General features: G+C 41.2%; 1 long non-coding RNA gene across 1 annotated transcript; it reads right to left on the bottom strand.

The window, feature by feature from the left end:
• Positions 1–2,871: 2,871 nt before the first annotated feature.
• Positions 2,872–19,386, bottom strand: LOC131401974 (uncharacterized). Its single transcript, XR_009218160.1, has 3 exons — positions 19,103–19,386; positions 3,540–3,685; positions 2,872–3,027 (listed from the first exon to the last, which is right to left on the bottom strand). It is a non-coding gene; the product is annotated as an uncharacterized LOC131401974 (long non-coding RNA).
• Positions 19,387–21,645: the final 2,259 nt, after the last annotated feature.

The raw sequence follows: 21,645 nt of genomic DNA, 5'->3' as shown, positions 1-21,645 counted from the left end.
ACAGTAGTGTTCCTTCCAATTGCTTGCTATTGCAACCAGTGCTGTGATGAATAGTCTGGAAAATACATCTTTGAAAAGTTGGGCAGGAATTTCTGTGGGATGAAGTCCCGGGATCAGTACCGCCAGCACAGGCGTGCCCCTGGGGACTGCGATGGGTCCTGCAGGTTGGTCTCCAGAGAGGAGTGTCCTTTCACACTTGTCTCTAGGGGTCTACTGGGGCCTCTGCTTCCTCACATTGTCACTAGGGCTGGTCGTCACCACACTGGAACCCAGCCCGTCTGATGGGGCCCGGTGCCCTCTCCACAGTGTCTCCATGTGCGCGTCTCCTCCTCGGGGAGCTCGCGCATCTCTGACACACGCTGCCCCTGTGTATCACCTCTCGTTGGCGTTGAATGTGTTTGCTCTTTATCTCTTTTTAAAACTCTGACTTTCGAGTGTTTTTTTGGACCACAAGGATGCGTAACCTTTCCCTGGCCTTGTGTCATGAGGAATACATTCCGGTTTGTGGTTTGTCTTTCCAGCTTTCTACCCTTTCTTGTTTTTGTTTAGGCCGCAGGAAGAGCAACGCGTTTCCTGTGTGGCTTCTGGCTCTGGTGTCCCACGTAGAACAGCAGTCTGTACCCCAAGATTATGCACATATTTACCAGAAGGGCTTTCTTTGATACATCAAATCTAGACTCCATCTGGGATTTTCCTATCAAATTAGAGAAATTCTATTTCAAATAAAAACAGAAAAGGAAAACCTATCAGGCCGTGCGAAAAGAAATGGGCAGACACACATGGCCACCTACGGCATGATTTCACTTATAAGAAACATGCAGAACAGATTAAAAAAAAAACAAAACAGTGACAGAAAACAGATTAGGGGTTGCCAGGGCCTGAGGGAGAAAGTGGGAGTGAGTGCTTTTAGAACAGGGTGTTCTTTTGGAGAATGAAATATTCTAAACCCATACAGTGGTGATGGCTGCACAGCATTGTGAATGTACTTAATGCTCATGAAGTGTACAATTTAAAATGAAAAACATTAAACTGTTAAAAGATGAAAGTGAAATTTATTTTAAATAATCAAGATATAAACAATAAAAAAAAATCAATGAAAGAAACCAAGAAATAGAGAAACACAATTAGGAGGATGGGGAAGGATATTTGTGGTAAGGGAGTAGGTGGAACAGGTGGGACTGGAGGTGCTAATGAGGGAGGTTCCCGAGCCAGCTCTCCCAGGCCGCAGAGATTGGCCTCAGCTGCCTCCCTGTGTCCTGCAGGTGCCTGTGCAAGGGATAGCTCTCCCTGCACAGAGGCTGGGGACTCAGCTGCCTCTCGTTCTCCTCCCTGAGCCTGTGCAGGGCTTGGCTCTCCCTGCACAGAGGCTGGGCCCTCAGCTGCCTCCTGTTCTCCTGCAGGAGACTGTGCAAGGGATGGCTCTCCCTGCACGGAGGTTGGGGCCTCAGCTGCCTCCTGTTCTCCTACAGGAGCCTGTGCAGGGGATGGCTCTCCCTGCACAGAGGCTGGGGCCTCAGCTGCCTCCTGTTCTCCTGCAGGAGCCTGTGCAGGGGATGGCTCTCCCTGCACGGAGGCTGAGGCCTCAGCTGCCTCTTGGAGTCCTGCGGGAGTCTGTGCAGGAGATGTCTGTCCCAGCACGGAGGTAGGGATCTCAGCTGCCTCCTCGTCTCCTGCAAGAGGCTGTGCAGGGGATGGCCCTCCCTGCACAGAGGTTTGGGCCTCTTCTGCCTCCTGGTCTGCTACAGGAGACTGTGCAGGGGATGGCGCTCCCTGCACGGATGCTGGGGCCTCAGCTGCCTCCTGCGCTGCTGCAGGACATGGTGGGTATGATGGTTCTCCCAGGACTGAAGCTGGGTCTTCTGGTGGCTCTGAGGGTTTTATCACTGTCACTGCAGACCGTCTCCCGGTAGCTGCTGGTCCAGGCCTGTGGGACACCGGCGCCTCCATCGGGGAGATGGATGGAATATCCCCTTCCGCCAGCTCCACGCTGATCTTCTTCGTGGAGCTCTGCAAAGACAGTGACTGGCTCCGTCCCAGAGGCATCAGAGCCCTACCCAGCTGTCCTTACTGCTGCTTCTGCCCTCTGGACCTAATTCTCCCAGATCAGGCACACACCTGTGTCTGCACATTATTCCACCCCTGAGGAAAGACCTACACCTCAGGGGCTTGGGATAAACCTCAGGCAGAAGGGCACCACCCCGCACTCCACATCCCACCCAGCCGGCCTTGACCTGGGCTTTGAACCTGACCGACCCCCCAAGGCTTCTAACACCTCACCGACTGCTCCTGCTCACGGTGGTCTACCCACATGAACCCGCCCTTCCAGGCACACATGGGGAGGGGATGTAGGGCTGCCCAGATGGGACCACAGTGGTAGCCTGGTTTGGAATGGCCTTCCCTGGGCCTCCTGGTGTTACCTTTCCGTCCCTCCGGGTAAACGACCAGAGCCGTCGGCCGTGAGAGGGGCACCAGCATCTGCATCGGTCTTTGGGGGCTTTCCTGGGGCTCCGGCCCCTGGTCATTGGGAAGCAGCAACTAAACATGTTGCTCCTTCTAGACAAGTGCTAGAGAAGTGAGCTCGCTTGGGGGCTGTGTTTAGGATGTGGGTGCCTAGTTACCAGGGTTCCAAGTTCTATTGGGCTCTGTGAGGTCACTTCCTGGGATCCCCTTACCTAAGCTTCCTCCTCACACAAGACCATCCTAAGGGCCCCCCGGGCTGCTGACTGCTCACTCTCCATCTCCATACCCTGTCCAGACACAGTCACACCGACACAGTCCACCCCACAGCCTCTGGGGAGGTCTGGACGCAACCAGGGCCCCAGCTTTGAGGACACAGAGTTGAATTCAGTCCCGCTCCTGCTTCTTGCCATGAATCTCAGGAAGGTTCTCCAAAATAGTCTGTTTCTTCTCTTCAGCCACCATGCCCTTGGTGATGAGCCGTCACACTCTGGAGACCACAAGTGCAGCTCCTCCTGACCAGCAGGGACACTGGGACCCTCGGGGTGCACCGGGCCAGGTCTTCCCAACCTGAGTGAACGAGGACATCCTAAGACTTTCCCTGGTTTCCCCTAAAGCCCCAGAGGGAGGGCACCACCCCCTCCAATTCCCTGACATCTCCATGCCAGCCACTGTTAACCCATTGGGGAGGAGTGATATTATTTCTTTAATAGTAAATGGTAGATTTGACTCTTATGTTATATCCTGTTTCTGTCACAACCTGGGTGTTGTGGTGTGGTTCTTTCACTTCTTATGCTCATGTAAATGAGACACAGAATCTCACTTTCCTCCTTGAATTAAGAACTTGTGTATGGTCACAGCTTATTGTATGTGGGAGAAGGGAGGAGGGCCAGCCTCCTCCCTGGCTACTGAATGAAACCCTCAAGTCCCCCTTCCTCAGAGGACAGGTGCATTTCAGTGTGGTTCACCTGGGCCAGGAGCAGAGACAGCCCCTCAGATCTCCCTGGATGTAGAGGTTGGAGGGACTTTCCCAGGCAAAGCAGTAACCACTGAAATGTGGGTGTCTTTCAAATAGCACTTACCAGGACCATGTCCTTCCCCAGGACAGTGGCTGTCTTTCTACAGCTTTCCAGGAAGAAGGAATATTTTTTGCTTCTCTTGTTGAGGTTTCTTGGATCAGATATTGGAACTTGCCGTTTTCTAATCAGTGTCTGGATTCGCATCAACACTAAATGAGGAAAAAATGTAAAAAGATAAAAGTTTGCATGTGGAACAGACAAGGACAGAGGAAGACCATGTGCAGATGGACTAAGGGCCGACAGGACATCCCCATCAGGCCGCCTCTAGGGCTCCCTGTTCACCCTTCGCCTAGACTGGAATCCTCCTGGGATCCTGGCCCATGCCCTTGGAAGTCCTTTTCCCACTTGTTTCATGTCACTTTATGATGAAGTGCTGCTGTTCACGCCCAACTCTAGAGCTTTGTGGATCAGATAATACCCAGTTCATAACAGTCATCTAAGACTGTCCCATAATTAGGTATTTAGTCCCAACCAGCACCAAGTAGCAAGAAAGGTGCCATTTCTCAAAAGGAAAATGGATATCTTCATGGTTTTGCTTTAAAATCCTAGGTGCATGCATTGTCATTCTCTTGTGGAGGGCTGCCAGAAGATCCCGAAAACAGCCCTAAATGCCCAAGACCTGCTGATTCATATGGCCTAAATGGTAGAATAGCTTTTACTGTACCCTGGACCAGCTTCAGAGACTCCTTTTGCTCTGAGTCCCATTTGAAACTCAGTAAATATGCAAAGTAAATCACTCAAATGAGACACATATTGGCTCCAGAACCCAAAGAGGCCCACAAAGCATTGGATCTTATTTAATGTTAATAGGTGGAAGATACATCAACTTAACTTTCACATTGAAGGAGGGATCTCAGTATGCCCCAGAACCCTAGAGCCCTACAAACCCACCAAGTCTTCATGGGGTTTATCTCCCACTTATATATCTTACTAAAGCTTCCAGGGTATTTGCTACTTCCTGCCCAACAAATCTATTAGCATGATTTCATGGATTATTTAGCCTCGATTATGACAGAGAGGGCTAGAGCTGAAAGCAACAGTGAATGTTTTGTTGACCCGATCATGTGGAAGCAAATTACTTCTTGGTTGATGTAGAGAGAATAAAGCATTTGCCAGAACAATAGTTGCACACCAGTTTTTAGAGACTGTGCTGTTTTGCTCCAGTAAGGAGACTACATCTGTAAAAGCAGCAGCATTTAGGATCACCACCTGACTAAGTGTAGGAAAATCTGCTACCACTCTCCAAAACCCCACTACCATGCATACAGGCCAAGTCAACACACTTGCATCTCTCAAGACTTGCATGGTGGCATTACTCTCCACAGACTTCCTCAGGGATGCAATATTGCTTTTGATTTATTATTTTGGTTGAACAGGGAAATTCCAGTGGTTTCCAGTTGGTCTTTCCTATTATATAAGCCATTGTTCTACAGGCAGGGAGCCAGTGTGAAGAGTCTGCTAGTTTGCAAATGTGTTCTTGAGAACTATAAATTCAGGTAAAATTTAGATACAAAGAGAATTCCTATTGGGTTGTATGTGTGGACCCACTGGGCCCACTGTGAGAAGGAATCGGACCAAAGAACTATTTATCATCTAAAATCTCTCAATCTCCACTCTATTTGACCAAAAAGCATTTGGGATCCCCAGGAATTAGCATCAACTCCGATTCTATCTTAGTCATTCCAAAAAAATCTGGCTGTTTCCCTCTTCCCATGCACAGATACCTTGGTAAAGGGTCCCAGGTCACTTTCAGAAGGGCAAAGAGGAAGATTTACAGTATACTATGTTGGCAGGGTTATAGCATTCTTCCTCAAAGGGACCCCACTCATATCTCAATTTCGAATATCTATTCCTGCACCAGTACCAAACTGTTTCTATTAATACAGCCTTATAATGTGTCTTGAAAATTGATAAGGCAATTCCTAATACATTCAAAGATTGTTTTGGCATTCTTTTTTTTTTTTTTGGAAGATTGGCCCTGAGCTAACATCTATTGCCAATCTTCCTCTTTTTTCTTGAGGAAGATTGTCCCTGAGCTAACATCTGTGCCAACGTTCCTCTATTTTGTGTATGGGATGCTGCCACGGCATGGCTCGATGAGCAGTGTGTAGGTCCGCGCCCAGGATCCGAATCCTCGAACCCCAGGTCGTTGAAGCAGAGTGCAAGAACTTAACCACTATGCCACTGGGCCAGCCCCATATTTTGGCATTCTTATATATTTTCTTGTCCTAATGAATTTTGGAATCCATTTGGCAAAATCTACACACACAAAAATTCTATTAGCATTTTTATTGAGATTGTTTGGATTTATAAATTAATTCAGGGAACACAGAAATTTTTCATAACATTAAGTTATCCTGTCAGTGAACATGATATATCTACTTATTTGGCCATTTTATATCTTTTATTAAATTCTATAATTTTCTCAGTAGAAGTCTTGTACATTTTTGTTAGTTTTAGTCCTAATCGGTCTCACATAAAAAAATTAAAACTTTTATGGACTCACATTCTCATCCAGCTATTTCCCTTTCCACTTTATAGCCAAACATCTTGAAAGAGTTGTCTACACTACATGTTTCCATTTACTCATCTCACTTCCTCTTAAACATAAAGCAATTTGGATTCAATGAGCTCCACTTCATCAAAACTGCTCAGTCACTGATGACACACACAACTTTAAAAATCCACAAATTTTTTCCTGACCCTTATCTTGCTTGATTTTTAAAAAATTTATATGTTTTCACTTTCAGTTTCCAGTTCTGCTCGTAAGGAGCTTGGAAGTTACCGCTCCATCCTGATAACAAGTAAAAAGCTGAACAGACTGAAAAATCAACAAACAACTATTCTTGGATCCATAAGACAGAGGAGGACACAGGGTAAACTGCTGCCCCCAATAGTGGAGAGATGGACAGGCAAACACAGAGAGCCGCAGCTCACCAGAGCAGAGACTCGCGCAGAAACCACCTCCAGAACCAGCGCCAGGGTAGGAAAACCTGAACTGTAATGGACAGATTGGTGAAGGCTCAGTGTGGACAACTCTGAAAGTGAAGAACTCTGGGGTGATCCAGTCATAGAGGGGCCCCCAGAACATTGTGAGATTACCTCCAGGAGTTTGACTAGGTTCCCACAGTAAGTATCCGAGAAAAATCCCCTTGTGCTCCTGGCAGGAGGAGGGGAAAAGGAACCATTCTGAAATACTCCAGAGCACTCTGTTGTTCTTAACAAGGCCCACCCTCAGGGAAAACTGCCTAACAAGAGCTTAACCTACTGGAGTATTATCAGAGCCTAACTGACCTAGGGGAGGGGAATGCCCAACTCCAGCCCACTCTAGCCATCCTGTCTCACCTAAGGGGGCAAAAAAAAAAAACTGAGAAACAGTCATGAAGTTCACAGTGCAGAGGCATAGGCTCACTGAAAAACTGAGACCTAATCTTAGGACTATAGAATGCTTCCCCTCCCCAACACCTCACTGCCACATCACTAAAGGCCTATTTACAGCAGTTCCTTTTACCCAGTGCATCATATACAGCTATCAAGAAAATTTACCAGGCATATACCAAAACACAAAAAACATAATTTGAAGAGACAGAGTAAGTATCAAAATCAAACATGGCAAGGATGTTGGAATCATCAGACTGGGAATTTAAAACAACTGTGATTAATATGCTAAGAGCTCTAATGGATAAAGTAAACAGCATGCAAGAACAGATGGGTAATGTAAGCAGAGAGATGGAAACCCAAAGAAAGATTCAGAAAGAAATGCTAGCAATAAAAATCACTGTAACAGAAACGAAGAATGGCTTTGAGGAGCTTATTAGTAGGCCAGACATGGCTGAGGAAAGAATCTCTGAGCTAGAGGATATATCAATAGAATCCTTGAAAACTGTAGAGCAAAAAGAACAAAGACTGAAAAAAAAAAAAAAAAACAGACTATCCAAGGACTGTGGGACAACTACAAAAGATGTAACATACGTGTAATGGGATTACCAGAAGGAGAAAAAAGAGAGAAAGGAACAGAAGAAATATTTGGAAAAATAATGATCAAGAATTTTCCCAAATTAATGTCAGACACCAAACCACAGATCTAGGAATCTCAAAGACTACTGAGCAAGATAAATGCCCCCAAAAATTACACTTAGGTATATCTTCAAATTATAACCAAAAATAAAGAAAAAATCCTGAAAGTAGCCAGAGTATAAAAACATCTTACCTATAGAGGAACAAAGATGAGAATTACATCTAACTTCTCAGAAACCATGCAAGCAAGTAGAAAGTTGAGTAAAATATTTAAAGTGTTCAGAGAAAAAACCCCACCAACCTAGAATTCTATACTCTATGAAATTATTCTTCAAAAGTGAAGGAGAAATAAAGACTTTCTCAGGCAAACAAAAATTGAGGGACTATGTTGCCAATAGACCTGCTCTGCAAGAAATGTTAAAAGAGGTTCTTTAGAGAGAAGGAAAATAATATAGGTCAGAAATTCAGATCTACATAAAGAAAGGATGAGAGTTGAAGAAGGAATAACTGAAAGTAAACCAAAAACTCTTATTTTTCTTATTCTTAATCTATCTAACAGATAACAGTTTGTTTAAAATAACAATGTATTTGATTACGTACGCTTACGAATATGTATGCTTATGTGTGCTTACATATAAGTGAAATGAATAACAGCAATGATACAAGGGATGGGAGTAAGGAATTAGGATTATTTTGTTATTATAAAATACTTATGCTACCCAGGAAGTAGTATAGTGTTATTTGAAAATGGACTTGGATTAGTTGTAAATATATATTGCACTCTAGGGTAACCACTAAAAAAGTTTTAAAAAACTGTAACTGATATGCTAAGAAAGGAGAGAAAATGGAATCATCATACAAAATGCTCAATTAAAACCATAAAAGGCAGAAAAAGAGTGGAAGACAAAAACAGGAACAAAAAACAAAAGAAACAGGGGCCGGCCCAGTGGTGCAGTGGTTAATTGTGCGTGCTCTGCTGCGGCAGCTTGGGGTTCGCAGGTTCGGATCCCGGGCGCGCACCAACGCACCGCTTGCTAAGCCATGCTGTGGCGGCGTCCCATATAAAGTAGAAGAGGATGGGCACGGGTGTTAGCCCAGGGCCAGTCTTCCTCAAGAAAAAAAAGGAGGATTGGCATCGGATGTTAGCTCAGGGCTAGTCCTCCTCACAAACAAAAAAAAACAACACACAAGAGAAACAAATAGAAAACAGTAATGAATATAGCAAATATATGTCAGCTATATCAAAAAACACTTTAAATGTCAATGATCTAAATGTACCAATTAAAAAACAGAGAACGTCAGAAGGGATCAAAAAACATGACCTAACTATATGTTGTCTACCAGAAACCCACTTTCAATACAAAGACACATATAGATTAAAAGTAAATGGGTAGAGAGAAATATACCATGCTAACAATAATCAAAACAAAGCAACAGTAGCTATAGTAATCTCAGACAGAGCAGACTTTAAAGTAAGGAAAGTTATCAGAGATAAATAAAAGCATTATATAATGATAAAGGGGTCAATTCTCAAAGAAAACATAACAATTCTGAACGTGCATGTGCCTAACAACAGAGTGTCAAACTATGTGAGGCAAAAACTGATAGAACTATAAGCAGAAATAGACAAATCCACGATAACAGTTGGCGACTTCAACACCCCTCTCTCAGAAATAGACAGATCTAGCAGGCAGAAAATCAGTAAGGACATAGTTGAACTCAACAGCATCATCAATCAACTAGATATAATTGACATCTACAGAGCACTTCGTCCAATGATAGCAGATTACACTTTCTTCTCAAGCTTGCATGGAGCATTCACCAAGATAGACCACATCCTGAGACATAAAACACCTTAACAAATTTAAAAAAATAGAAATCATACAATGCCTGCTTTCAGACCACAATGGAATTAAACTAGAAATCAATAATAACACTTTACATGTTTTAAATTTACATAATTCACTCTTTGTGATGTATATTTCTATGGATTTTGACAAATGCATAGAACTGTGTATACCATCACAGTCATGATCCAAAAAGTTTCATCACCCCAAAAATTTCTGCTTGCTGCCTCTTTGTGATCAACCCCTCCCCACACCCCACTCCTGGCAACCTCAGATTTGTCTTCTATCTCAATAGTTTAGCCTTTCCCAGAATGTCATATAAATGGAGTCATACAATATGATGCCTTTGGGTTCTAGCTTCTTTCACTTAACAAAATACCTTTGAGATTCACACATGTTGTTGCATGAATCCATCAGGGTTACTTTCTCCCTTGTGTTGCTAAGTAGTATTCCAGTGTATAGATATACCACAAACCGTTTATTCATTTATTCACATCTGAGTTGTTTCCAAGTTTTAACAATTAAAAATAAAGCTGAAATAAACATGCGTGTACAGATTTTTGTGTGCACATAAGTTTTTAGTTCTCTTGGGTAAATATTTGGGAGTAAGACTGCTACTCCCATATAAGAATAAGTAAACATATAAGCACTGTATATGTTTAAATTTGTTTGTTAAAAAAACTATTAAACAGTTTTTCAAAGTGGCCATACTGTTTTATAGTCTTATCAGCAAAGCATGAGGATTCCAGTTGTTCCACATCTTTGTCAACACTTGGTAGTGTCAGGATTTTTTTTTTTTACCTTCTAAGAGACGTATAGTGGTGTTTCATTGTGATTTTACTTTGTGTTTCCATCATGAGTATTGGCATCTTTTCATATGCTTATTTACCATCAATATGTCTTTTTGAGTAAAGTGTCAGTTCAAAACTTATGTTTATGTTTTTTGAGTTATTTCTTGTTGAATTTTGTGAATTCTTTATATTCTGAATAAAAGTCTTATTTTATTGAGGTATAATTGATATATAACATTATATTAGTTTCAGGTGTATAAAATAATGATTTGCTATTTGTATATATTGGGAAATGATCACCACAATAAGTCTAGTTAACATCTGTCACCATGCATAGTTACAAAATTTTTTCTTGTGATGAGAACTTTGAAGATTTACTCTCTTAGCAACTTTCAACTATGCGGTACAGTATTAACTATAGTTATTATGCTGTACATTACATCCCCACTACTTATTGATTTTATAACTGGAAATTTGTACCTTTTGATCTCCTTCACTCACTTTGCCCACCCCCAACCCCTCAACTTTGGCAACCAGCCATCTGTTCTCTGTAGGCATGAGCTTGTTTTTTTGTTTGTTTGTTTTAGATCCCACGTGTAAGTGAAATCCTACAGTATTTGTCTTTCTCTGTCTGACTTATTTCACTTAGCATAATGCCCTCAAGGTCCGTCCATGTTGTCATAAATGGCAAGATTTCATTCCTTTTTATGGCTGAATAATATTTCAGTGTATATATACACCACATTTTCTTTATCCATTCATCCATCAGTGGACACTTAGGTTGTTTCCATGTCTTGGCCACTGCAAATAATGCTGCAATGAACATGCAATGAATATGAAGTCTTTTGTCAGAAATGAGACTTCTAAATATTTTCTCTCAGTCTGTAGGTTTATCTTTTCCTTCTCTTAACAGTGATTGTTTCAGAACAAAAAGTTTTAATGTTTATAATTGCTCACGTTTTGGCAGCATTTGACATTGGCTTTCTCATCCTTCAAGACTCAGTTTCAGGAGGCCTACCTGAATTAGGCTCCTCCAGCTCCTTTATGTTAGCAAATTTCTATCATATTACCCTATACATTTTCTTTATGGCACCTCTCACAAACTGTAATTATTTTATTCATTTATTATGTTTATTATCTGTATTCCCCACTACATTATAAGCTCCATGAGGAATGGGGGCTGCATCTGCTTTTTCACTAGTACTATCAATGACTAATACAGCGCCTGGCAAATAACTATGGAAAGGAAGGAAACAAGGAGAGAAAGAAGGCAGGTACAAAGGAAGAAAAGGAAAATCTTGAAGGAGAGGTCAAAGATTATTCTGAGAATTCAACTTCAAGAAACTAGCTAATTGTTATGATTTAAATGGAAATAGAAAATACAGGATTGAACAGCAACTCCCCACTTCCAGCCCACCCCCCATCAGCCCTTGGCAACCACCATTTTACTTTCTGTTTCTATGAGTTTGACTACTTTAGATACCTTATATAAGTGGAATCATGCAGTATTTGTCCTTCTGTGACTGACTTATTTCACTTAGCATAATGTCCTCAAGGTTCATCCATATTGTAGCATATGATAGCATTCCCTTCTTTTTTAAGGCTGAATAATATTCCATTGTATGTATGTACCACATTTTCTTTATTCATTCATCTGTTAATGAACATCTAAGTTGTTTCCACCTCTTGCCTATTGTAAATAATGCTGCAATGAACATGGGAACGCAAAATATCTTTGAGATTCTGTTTTCAATTCTTTTAAATAAATATCCAAAAGTAGGATGGTTGGATCATATGGTAGTTCTATTTTCAATTTTTTGAGGAACCTCATACTGTTTTCCGTAGTGGCTGCACCATTTTAATTACCATCAACAGTGCACAAGTGTTCCAATTTTTCAACATCCTTACCAACACTTGTTATTTTCTGTTTTTTTGACAATGGACATCCTAACAGGTGTGAGGTCATATCTCATTGTGGTTTTGATTTGCATCTCCCTGATAATTAGTGATGTTGAGCATTTTTCGTATAGCTGTTGGCCATTTGTATGTCTTTTTTTTTTGTGAGGAAGATCAGCCCTGATCGGATGGCACCCTAACATCGGATGCCAATCCTCCTCTTTTTGCCGAGGAAGATTGGCCCTGGGATAACATCTGTGTCCATCTTCCTCTACTTTGTATGGGACACCACCACAGCATGGCTTGACAAGCTGTGCGTCGGTGCGCTACCAGGATCCAAACCTGCAAACCCTCGGGCCGCCGAAGCGGAGCACGCACACTTAACCGCTGCGCCACCGGGCAGACCCCTGTATGTCTTCTTTGAAGAAATGTCTATTCAAGTTTTTAGCCCACTTTTTAATTGGTTGTTAGTTTTTCGGCTATTGAGTTTTATGAGTTTCTTATATATTTTAGATATTAACCCTTTATTGGATAACTGGTTTGCAAATATTTTCTCCCATTCTGTAGGTTGCCTCTTCATTCTGTTGATGGTTTCCTTTGCTGCACAGAAACTTTTCAGTTTGATGCAGTCTCACTTATCTATTTTTGCTTTTGTTGCCTGTGCTTCTGGTGATATGTAAGAACAAACCTTTTAGCAAGGTATTCCCGGCTTTCAAATTCTGACCCCAGCCTGCCTTTCTTCTTTGAGCTTCACCACCACACCACTGCACACCACAGTCCAGGCCACTGGACCACTCCCAGTCCCTGAGAATGCCATGCACATGTATGTGTCTCTGCATATTGTCCTTTCTTCTTGGAATATTCACCCTCTGCTGTCTACCCAGCAGGTGCAGTATTACAAAAGTCTCTGGTGGCTTTCCTGATCCTCTTCCTCCCAAGGAAGGATTAGTTGCATTCAGCTTTGTTTGGTCCCCTAGTGAAGTACGTATTAGAGTTGTTTACAAAATTGTTTCCTGTTCTAGACTATATCCCAGAAATTAATATCTACCAGATAGTGTATGCTATTTTTTAAATAAATTTGGTCATTTTGTCTCGATTTCTTTATCTATACAATGACAGTGCTTTTAAATTTGCTTGTCAATAATAACCAGCCGAAACTCATTTTTGAAATATAGATTTGAGGCTCCCTCCCATAGATTATGATTGCAGGGTTCCAGGAATTCATATTCGAAATGACCTCACTATGCGATTCTTATAATCAGGTATGTTTAAGAGAACTGAGTTAGATTACTCTAGGGCCCTACGCTGCTCTAAATTTTTTCCTTTTTTTTGTCTATAATTTCTTATGGCATAGAAGAGAATAAAAGTGAAGGACAAAGGTGAAGGGCATGTTTTAAGATGACTAGCCAGAGTTTTGGTAACTGACACCCATCCCCTCTCCTTCAGTCCTTATTTTCAAGGGCAATTTTGAAATTTTAAGCCTGGTAAACATGTGGAAATATGATTAGAGTAAAGAGAAAGTAAGAGGAGAAACTGATTCGATGTATATATAAATTACAAAAATACCTTAGACAATTTTCCATCAATAATCAAAATAACACCTTACACCGGTACAATGCTTACAACTTGGAAAATACTTTCCACTTCCTTTATCTTTTTTACACTTTATAACCACACTGTAAGTTCAGCAGGGAAAAGCAGGACAGCAATCATTATTTCCATTTTATACAAATATTTTTTGAGTGCCTATGTCATATGTGGAAAAAATAGAGTATTTCATATAGAAAAAGGCTATGATCTTCTATGCGTTTAAAAGAGGTAAAGTTCTCAAACTGTATATGCCCAGGTAAAGAGTTATTGGACTGAGTTGGAAAGATATATTATCCAGATATTTCAAGGCCATCGAAATCTTCTTTTCCCACCACCTATGCAGAGTTATTTAGGGAACTGCTATAAATGCCCTCTTGACTTTTCAAATTTGAAATAATTTCAGAATTACAGAAAAGTTGCAAAAATAGTAGTTTCCATATACCTTTCATCCAGCTTCCTCTAATGTTAACATTTTACATACCACAGTACAGTTATCAAAATTAATATTGGTACAATACTAGTGACTAAACTACAGACTTTAAACATTTTTCCACTAAGGTCCATTTTCTGATGCAGGATCTAATCCAGGATCCCACATTGCATTTAGTTGTCAAGTCTCCTTAGTCTCCTTCAATCTGAGATAGTTCCTTGGTCTTTCTCTCTCTTTCGTGACCTTGACACTTTGGCAGAGATACTGGTGGAGTTATTTTGTCGCATATCCCTCGATTTGGGTTTGTCTGATGCTTTCTCATGTTTAGATGAAGGTTATGCATTTTTGGCAAGAACACCACAGAAATGGCATTGTGCCCTTCTCAGAGCATAAAGTCAGGAGACATGGTGGTCTCTGCCAAGTTTCTCCATGTAATTATTCCCCTTCCCTTGTCATTAATAAATATCTTAGGGGAAATACTGAGACTATGCAAATATCCTGCTTCTCCTCAAACTTTTACCCACTAATTTTAGCATCCTTCAATATATTTTCCCTCTGATAATTATTACTACGGTGTTTGTCTAATGAAGATTTTCTTTCTTCTTCTTTTTTTTTTTTTTTGGATATCTGATCTTATTTGTTACTCTTAGAAAATTTCATATTTGACTGGACTCAGACTTAGAGGTAGAAGCTCTCAGGACAGCCCCCGTCTCTTGGCAATCTGTTCCTGGTGTTTTTCTTTGGCCTCCTTCACTCTCTTGGCCAAAAGTTCAGCATATTCTGCAGCCTCTTCCTTGTTTTTCTTAGTACACTTTTTCTTCAGAGCAATAGGCCGCCGTTTGTGTTGCAGGACACGTGGAGTAACAAGATGCTGAATCCTAGTGGATATTGACAGACAACGTGAAGGATCGTCACACTTTTGTGAGGCATGGAAGGGGATGGGCAGTGGAAAATTTTTTGGAGGGAGCTGAGGAATTAGAGTTCCTTAATATCATTTGCTCCTCCTTGTGAGTCCCATTCTTATGACTAAAATTTCACTTTCTGGCATTCAATGTAAAAACTCTGGTGTTAGACACAAGGTGGCAAAACAAAATTATGTTGCAATGCAATGGGCTTCTTCAGTAACTTCCTGATCTGGTTATATATTCTCAGACCAAAGGCAAATTGGCTTCCAATAATTGTCAAATTTGCTCCAATCTACTTTCATCTGAGAACTTTGTTTAGAATTCCTCTCTTTTCTAATGTAGTTTCCAAAACTCCATGTACAGTAACTGCCACACTTGACATTTTTTATATTTCCCTACCAAGTTCTCTAAAGCCCTACCTCAGTGACTATATAGTTGGAGTTCTAAGACACTATTGGAGAAAGCCTGTGTAAATGATTTACTATTGCATAACACACACACAAACAAGTTCCCATTTTAGGGCAGGAAAGTCTTTATTGCCTGCTACCCCACCTTGATTCAGCCAGTTGCACTTTCTCTGAGGTTTGTTATTTCCAACCCCATTCACAGTCAAACTGGAGCAGGACTCTTCCAGTTGTAATTGGCTGAAATTCACTTAAACCAGTTTAAGCAAAGACATGACATTGTATTATAAGGATAAATTATGATAAATAATTCAAAGATAGGGAGCAGACTCGACCTTCTCAAAGGACTGAGATCAGGAACGGTAAAACTATCAGGAACGAAGGCAGCTATCAGATCCGTGTCTGATATGTCAGCACTGCTCCATGAAAGCACAGACTCTGGAGTCACACTGCCTGAGTTTTATTTTAGCTTTAGCCCTTACTTAATTTAGTCAAGCTTCTCAGTTTCCTTACCTATAAAGTAAGGATAACAGTACCAACCTCACAGAGTTACAACACTTAGAACACGGAGTGACGTGGTAAGTGATCTGAGAGTATTCTTGTTCTAAAACACACCTCTAAATCTCCACATGCTGCTACCAAACATGGCAGCCCTAGCCTAAATTTATAGGTTTCTTAGAACAGATCAGCTGTCTGATAAACTTTCTCAATCAAGTTTAAATTCTTAGGACAATCTGATTGGTCCAGATAGGGTTCCGGGTTTCATCCTTGCTAAAGCCAGAGGCGTTAAGTCACCTAACACTTATACACCTACTGAGGCCCACCCCTAAACGTCTGTGGATATTTCTCAGTGGTGGGGGATCACAAATCAAAGCTAAAATCCCCCCCTCCAAAAGAGAAAGAAAAGGATTTTTCAGTACTTCTCTCAACTCACTGCTATCCTGTTCTTCCATAGTCACAAAAAGTCCTGATATGAGTAACTTGCTCAGTATCATATAGCTAATAATGAAGCTGTGGTTCAAAACTAGGTCTGACTCCAAATCCCAAATTTATTTTCACTAAACAATGCATTAGAGTTGTTTATATTTATTGAGACCATACTACGTAGCTGACCCTGTATTTAACCAAACTTTTGAGATGCAAGACTTCGAGTAATTCAAAATTAGGTTTCCTGGGTTTTTTTCCTAATTTTTAATTTTAAAAAATTGGGGTATAGCATATGCACAGTAAAGTTCACAAAATTAAAATGTTCGACTTGATGAGCTTTCTCATACATATACACTCATATCCACCGAGATCAAGATATGGAACATTCCCATCATTTTATAAGGCTTCCTTATGCCCCTTCCAAGTCAATACCCATGCCCAGAAAGGTAACTACTATCCTGACTTCTATCATTATAAATTAGTTTTGTTTGTTCTTGATTTCATATAAATGGAATTATATAATATGAATTCTTTTGTGTCTATTTCACTCAACATAAATTATTGTTTGTAGCAATTTATTCTTTTTTATTGCTGGGTAATATTCCGTTGTATGAATATACTTCACTTTGTTCCAGTTTGAGGCCAAAATGAATCAAACTGCTAGGAAGATTCTTATACAATGCTTTTAGGAGACACCTGCATTCATTTCTCTTGGATATACACTCAAGAGTGAAACTGCTGAGTTATAGGATAGGCATTAGTTTAGCTACAATGTAGACTGCCTGTGAATTTTCCAAAGTGGCTGTAATCAATTTACACCCCCACCAGCAATAATACTTTCAGTTGCACTATAATCTTTTTTTAACCAAGGAAAATAATATAATCAGTCTATTGTGCTAGTCACGTTTCTTAGTTCTGCAAACGTATTTTATTTGAGGCTCTTTTGTTGCTGGTTACAAGCAAGGCTTAGTTTTAGGCTAAGTTGTTATGTAGAATAGATCCTCCTCCTTCATTAGCACCCTTACCAAACCACAACCCCCACCCACTGAGATTTCACTAAAAGATACTACCTAGTTTGCCATCCTTTATAGCCGGGTTTCTCAACAATGGCATTATTGTCATTTTGGGCCAGATAATTCTCTGTTGTGGGGGGCTGGCCAGTGCATTGTAGGATCTTTAGCAGTATCCCTGGCCTCTGCCCAATATATGTCAGTAGCAGCCCCCACCCGATTCATTGTGACAACCACAAATGTTTCCAGATTCTTGCCAAATATCCCCTGAGGTGCAAAATCTCCACCCACCACTGCCCTGTTAATAACCACTATTTTCTAAGTAAATATTCTGGCCTCTCCACACTTCATCTAAACCAAACGTCGTGAGTGAATGCAGTGTTAATACAATGATGTCCATAGTTTTTCAATACTAATGGCACATTAGAATCATCTTTTTAAAAGGGGAGCTTTGAAAGAACGCATATGCCAAGGCCCCACCTTAGAACAATGGAATGAAATCTCTTAAGGTAAGTCTTGAGCATTTTTCTTTTTCTTTTTTTTTTGGTGAAGAAGATTAGCTCTGAGCTAACATCTGCTGCCAATCTTCCTCTTTTTGCTAAGGAAGATTAGCCCTGAGCTAACAGCTGCGCCCATCTTCCCCTATTTTTGTACATGGTTTGCCACCACAGCATGACTTGATGAGCAGTGCATAGGTCCGCAGCCAGGACCTGAACCTGCGTACCCCAGGCCGCCAAGGCAGACTCGCGAACTTAACCATTACACCACCAGGCCGGCCCCTTGAGCATTTTTATTTTAAAGCTCCTTAGGTAATTCTAAACTTCGGCACAGCTGAGAACTACCTTCTTAACATATTACTCTTCCCAGGAATATATGCTTTCAAATAGATTTCTACCAAGGACTTCTCAAACATTAGTAGAGCATGAGGCATGTATCTGGGGAGTAAAAGACTCACAGAAATTCTCAAATTACACCAATTAAGTGTGTATAGCCCATAACTATAAACAGTGATATCTAGTGTTCTGTTCCCGATTGGAAAAAAACAAAGGTATATGTGTTAATTCTTACAGCTAACTCTAATACATTCAACCTCTCTTTCAAAGGGATATTTCCCATTGTCTTTGAAACACCTTAAATCTTTCACCTAAACAAACAAAAATCCACAAGCCCCCCCAAAAAAACAAACAGAAAAATTCATATTCACCCTCAAGTCAAAGTCCAACTGTCTGAGAGAGAAATTTAGACTCACTGATTCCATTTCTTCATTTATCACATCCCACTCCAATCTGGCTTCTGGTCCTATTATTCCAACAAAATAGTTCTTGCTAAGGTAAATGACCCTTATGTTACTAAATCTAATGGATATTATTCAGGCCTTATTTCACATGACTTCTCAACAGCATTGGACACTACTCACCACTCCTTCCTTGAATTATTTATGCCTTTGTCTTCCATTGCACAACACCCATCTGATATCTGCAACTCCTTAGCCAGCTCATCTTCCTCTACCTAGCCAAAAATTAATTTAAATTCTTCATTGCACACTCCTAGGTTGTCTGCTAAGTCTATTTCATGTATACTCAAGACTTTAATTTCTCCCTACATACTTAACAGTTAGTTTTCAGTCTAGATCTTACTTCTCAGCTCTAGACTTCTATCCAAAAGCCTCTTGGATGACTCAAAGGCATCAGAAACTCAGTAAGTCCTACACCAATGATCTCCACACCTACTCATCTCCAAACATATTACCTTTCAAATGGATGTCATCAATCAGCTCCATTCCATTCCATTGTATGTACAGCTTCCCTCCTCCTCCTAACCTTGAATCCAATTGCATCAACAAATCCTGTGGGCTTTTCCTTCCACAGCTACTCTCTCCTCCTCCATAACACTACCCTGGTTCATCAAGTTATTTCTAATCTTTTACCTGTTGTACCTGCCTAATTCATCTAAGAATATTGCATCTACTTTGACCTGCCTCTAATCCTTTTTTGGAATTTACAGCTAAGGTAAATTTTTCAATTTGCAAATCTCATCATTACCATCCAGTTCAAAATCCTTCAAAGGTTTCCCATTGCTCCAAGGGAAGAACCTGCTTCTTTTCCTGGCCTTTGGGCCCTGAATGGCCTGGCCCCTATGCAGGTTCATCTTCCTCAGTTCTGTCTGCTCCAGCAGCACTGAGCTTCTTGCAGTCCCTTATAGGTAGGATGGCAATGTAATTTATCACCCAAACCACTTCTTTTTGTGTGTGTGTGTGTGTGTGTGTGAGGAAGATCAGCCCTGTGCTAACATCTGCCAATCCTTCTCTTTTTCTGCTGAGGAAGACTGGCCCTGGGCTAATATCCGTGCCCATCTTCCTCCACTTTATATGAGATGCCGCCACAGCATGGCTTGCCAAGTGGTGCGCCAGTGCGTGCCCAGGATCCCAGCTGGTGAACCCCGGGCCGCCACAGCGGAGCATGTGCACTTCATTCACCGCCTGTGCCACCGGGCCGGCCCCCCAAACCACTTCTGAAAGTGCAAAAAGTCTATCCTTGGCAAACTGGGATGTTAAGTTGACACCATCTTTCTGGCCCTAGAATTTTTGCTCATGTTGTGTCTTTTACTGGGAAAGGAGCTCTCCATGTCCCTTTTGCCTATATAATTCTTCAGTTCTCTGACCAAGTCACTTCCTTCCAGGACTTTTCTGACTACGGTTCTCCATTGTGAATCCTCACAGCACTATATGCTTCTTCATACCATTTTTCTCAGTTATGATTTTGCAGTGTGATTGTTTTCTGCACTAGACTTGAACTCTTGAAAGTATGTTTTTGCTCTAATTCCCCTCCCCCACCCCAGCAGAGTGTCTGTATGCAATTTATTGAATGAATGTCAATATAATAAATAAGGAACACAGAGAGTCTGTATTCAAGGAGCTCACAATGTAGTATGGAAACAAATGGCTTATTACAATGACATGCTGCACTTACAGAATACACAATTTGATATCCAAAAAGGGAGGTAAGAGAGCTGCCTGATGTATCTCACATGGTGTCAGTACAATTGTGTCAGTTCTTGATGACTGACTTAAACAAACCTACAAGGTTTGTTCATAGGAGAGATGGACTATATCCACTAACAGTGAGAAAGATACCTTTCCAATGACCTGAAGAAATACGTGGCTAGAGTGTCAAGTGTCTGCTAGGAATGATGGGAGGCGATGCTGGGGTCAGATTGTGAACAGACTAAGTAATTAAAATATTATGCATGTATGCAAATATATGTAGTATATTTAAATATACATATTTAGAGCAAGGGAGTGATTTCATTAGATTTCAGGTCTGAAAGGAGCCTACAGGGTGAGCTGGAGGGAAAGATATAGAGGAAATAGGGCCTAAGTAAACAAAGTAGTGAGGATTAAGAAGAAGGGCTGAAGACAACAGATATGAGGTAAAATGGACAGTAAATAAAGGACTTGGGGGAGAGGAAAGAGTGACATAGCATCAACACACCAATTTCTTTTTTTTCTTTTTTGAGGAAGACCAGCCCTGAGCTAACATCCATGCTAATCCTCCTCTTTTTGCTGAGGAAGACCAGCTCTGAGCTAACATCTATTGCCAATCCTCCTCCTTTTGTTTTTTTTCCCCAAAGCCCCAGCAGATAGCCGTACATCATAGCCGCACATCCCTCTAGCCGCTGCATGTGGGATGCGGCCTCAGCATGGCTGGAGAAGCTGTGCGTCGGTGCCCGCCAGGGATCCGAACCCGGGCCACCAGTAGCGGAGCGCACGCACCCAACCGCCAAGCCACGGGGCCGGCCCCCAATTTCATATTTTGAGGTTAGCTACTTAACTTTTTTCTTACACTGTGTGCACACTTAATTTTGTCAGTAGAGGAAGTAAAATCTTTGTATCCACTTCAATGCCTATTAGATTTTATACATAGTTGCCTCTTAGCAAGATCTTTAAGAACTTTCCATTTAAAATTTATTATGATTCAAGCATTTATCAGTAAAAATCTCCAAATACAGTGGCCATAAACAAGCTGGATGAGCTATTGGTAGATATCAGAACAATCTAGGATATTTTTCCAAGCACTACCTAGAACGTAGAAATTCTGCATATCAGAAGAGGGGAGGAATGAGAATGTCAGGCATGTGTAATTAGGAAAAAATTTCCTAGGTGACTGACTCCTGCTCCCTGCCCAACACTGGGAACCACAGCTCCTCTCTTAGAATTTTTATGATTAAGAAAACAGAAAATGTACAATAAATTTTCAGTGTAGGTTACTTAGGATTTCATGTGTTCTATTTAT

Source organism: Diceros bicornis (genome assembly GCF_020826845.1).
Source record: "Diceros bicornis minor isolate mBicDic1 chromosome 3 unlocalized genomic scaffold, mDicBic1.mat.cur SUPER_3_unloc_1, whole genome shotgun sequence".
In the NCBI taxonomy this organism is placed as follows: domain Eukaryota; kingdom Metazoa; phylum Chordata; class Mammalia; order Perissodactyla; family Rhinocerotidae; genus Diceros; species Diceros bicornis.
This window is presented reverse-complemented; position numbering and strand designations above follow the sequence as displayed.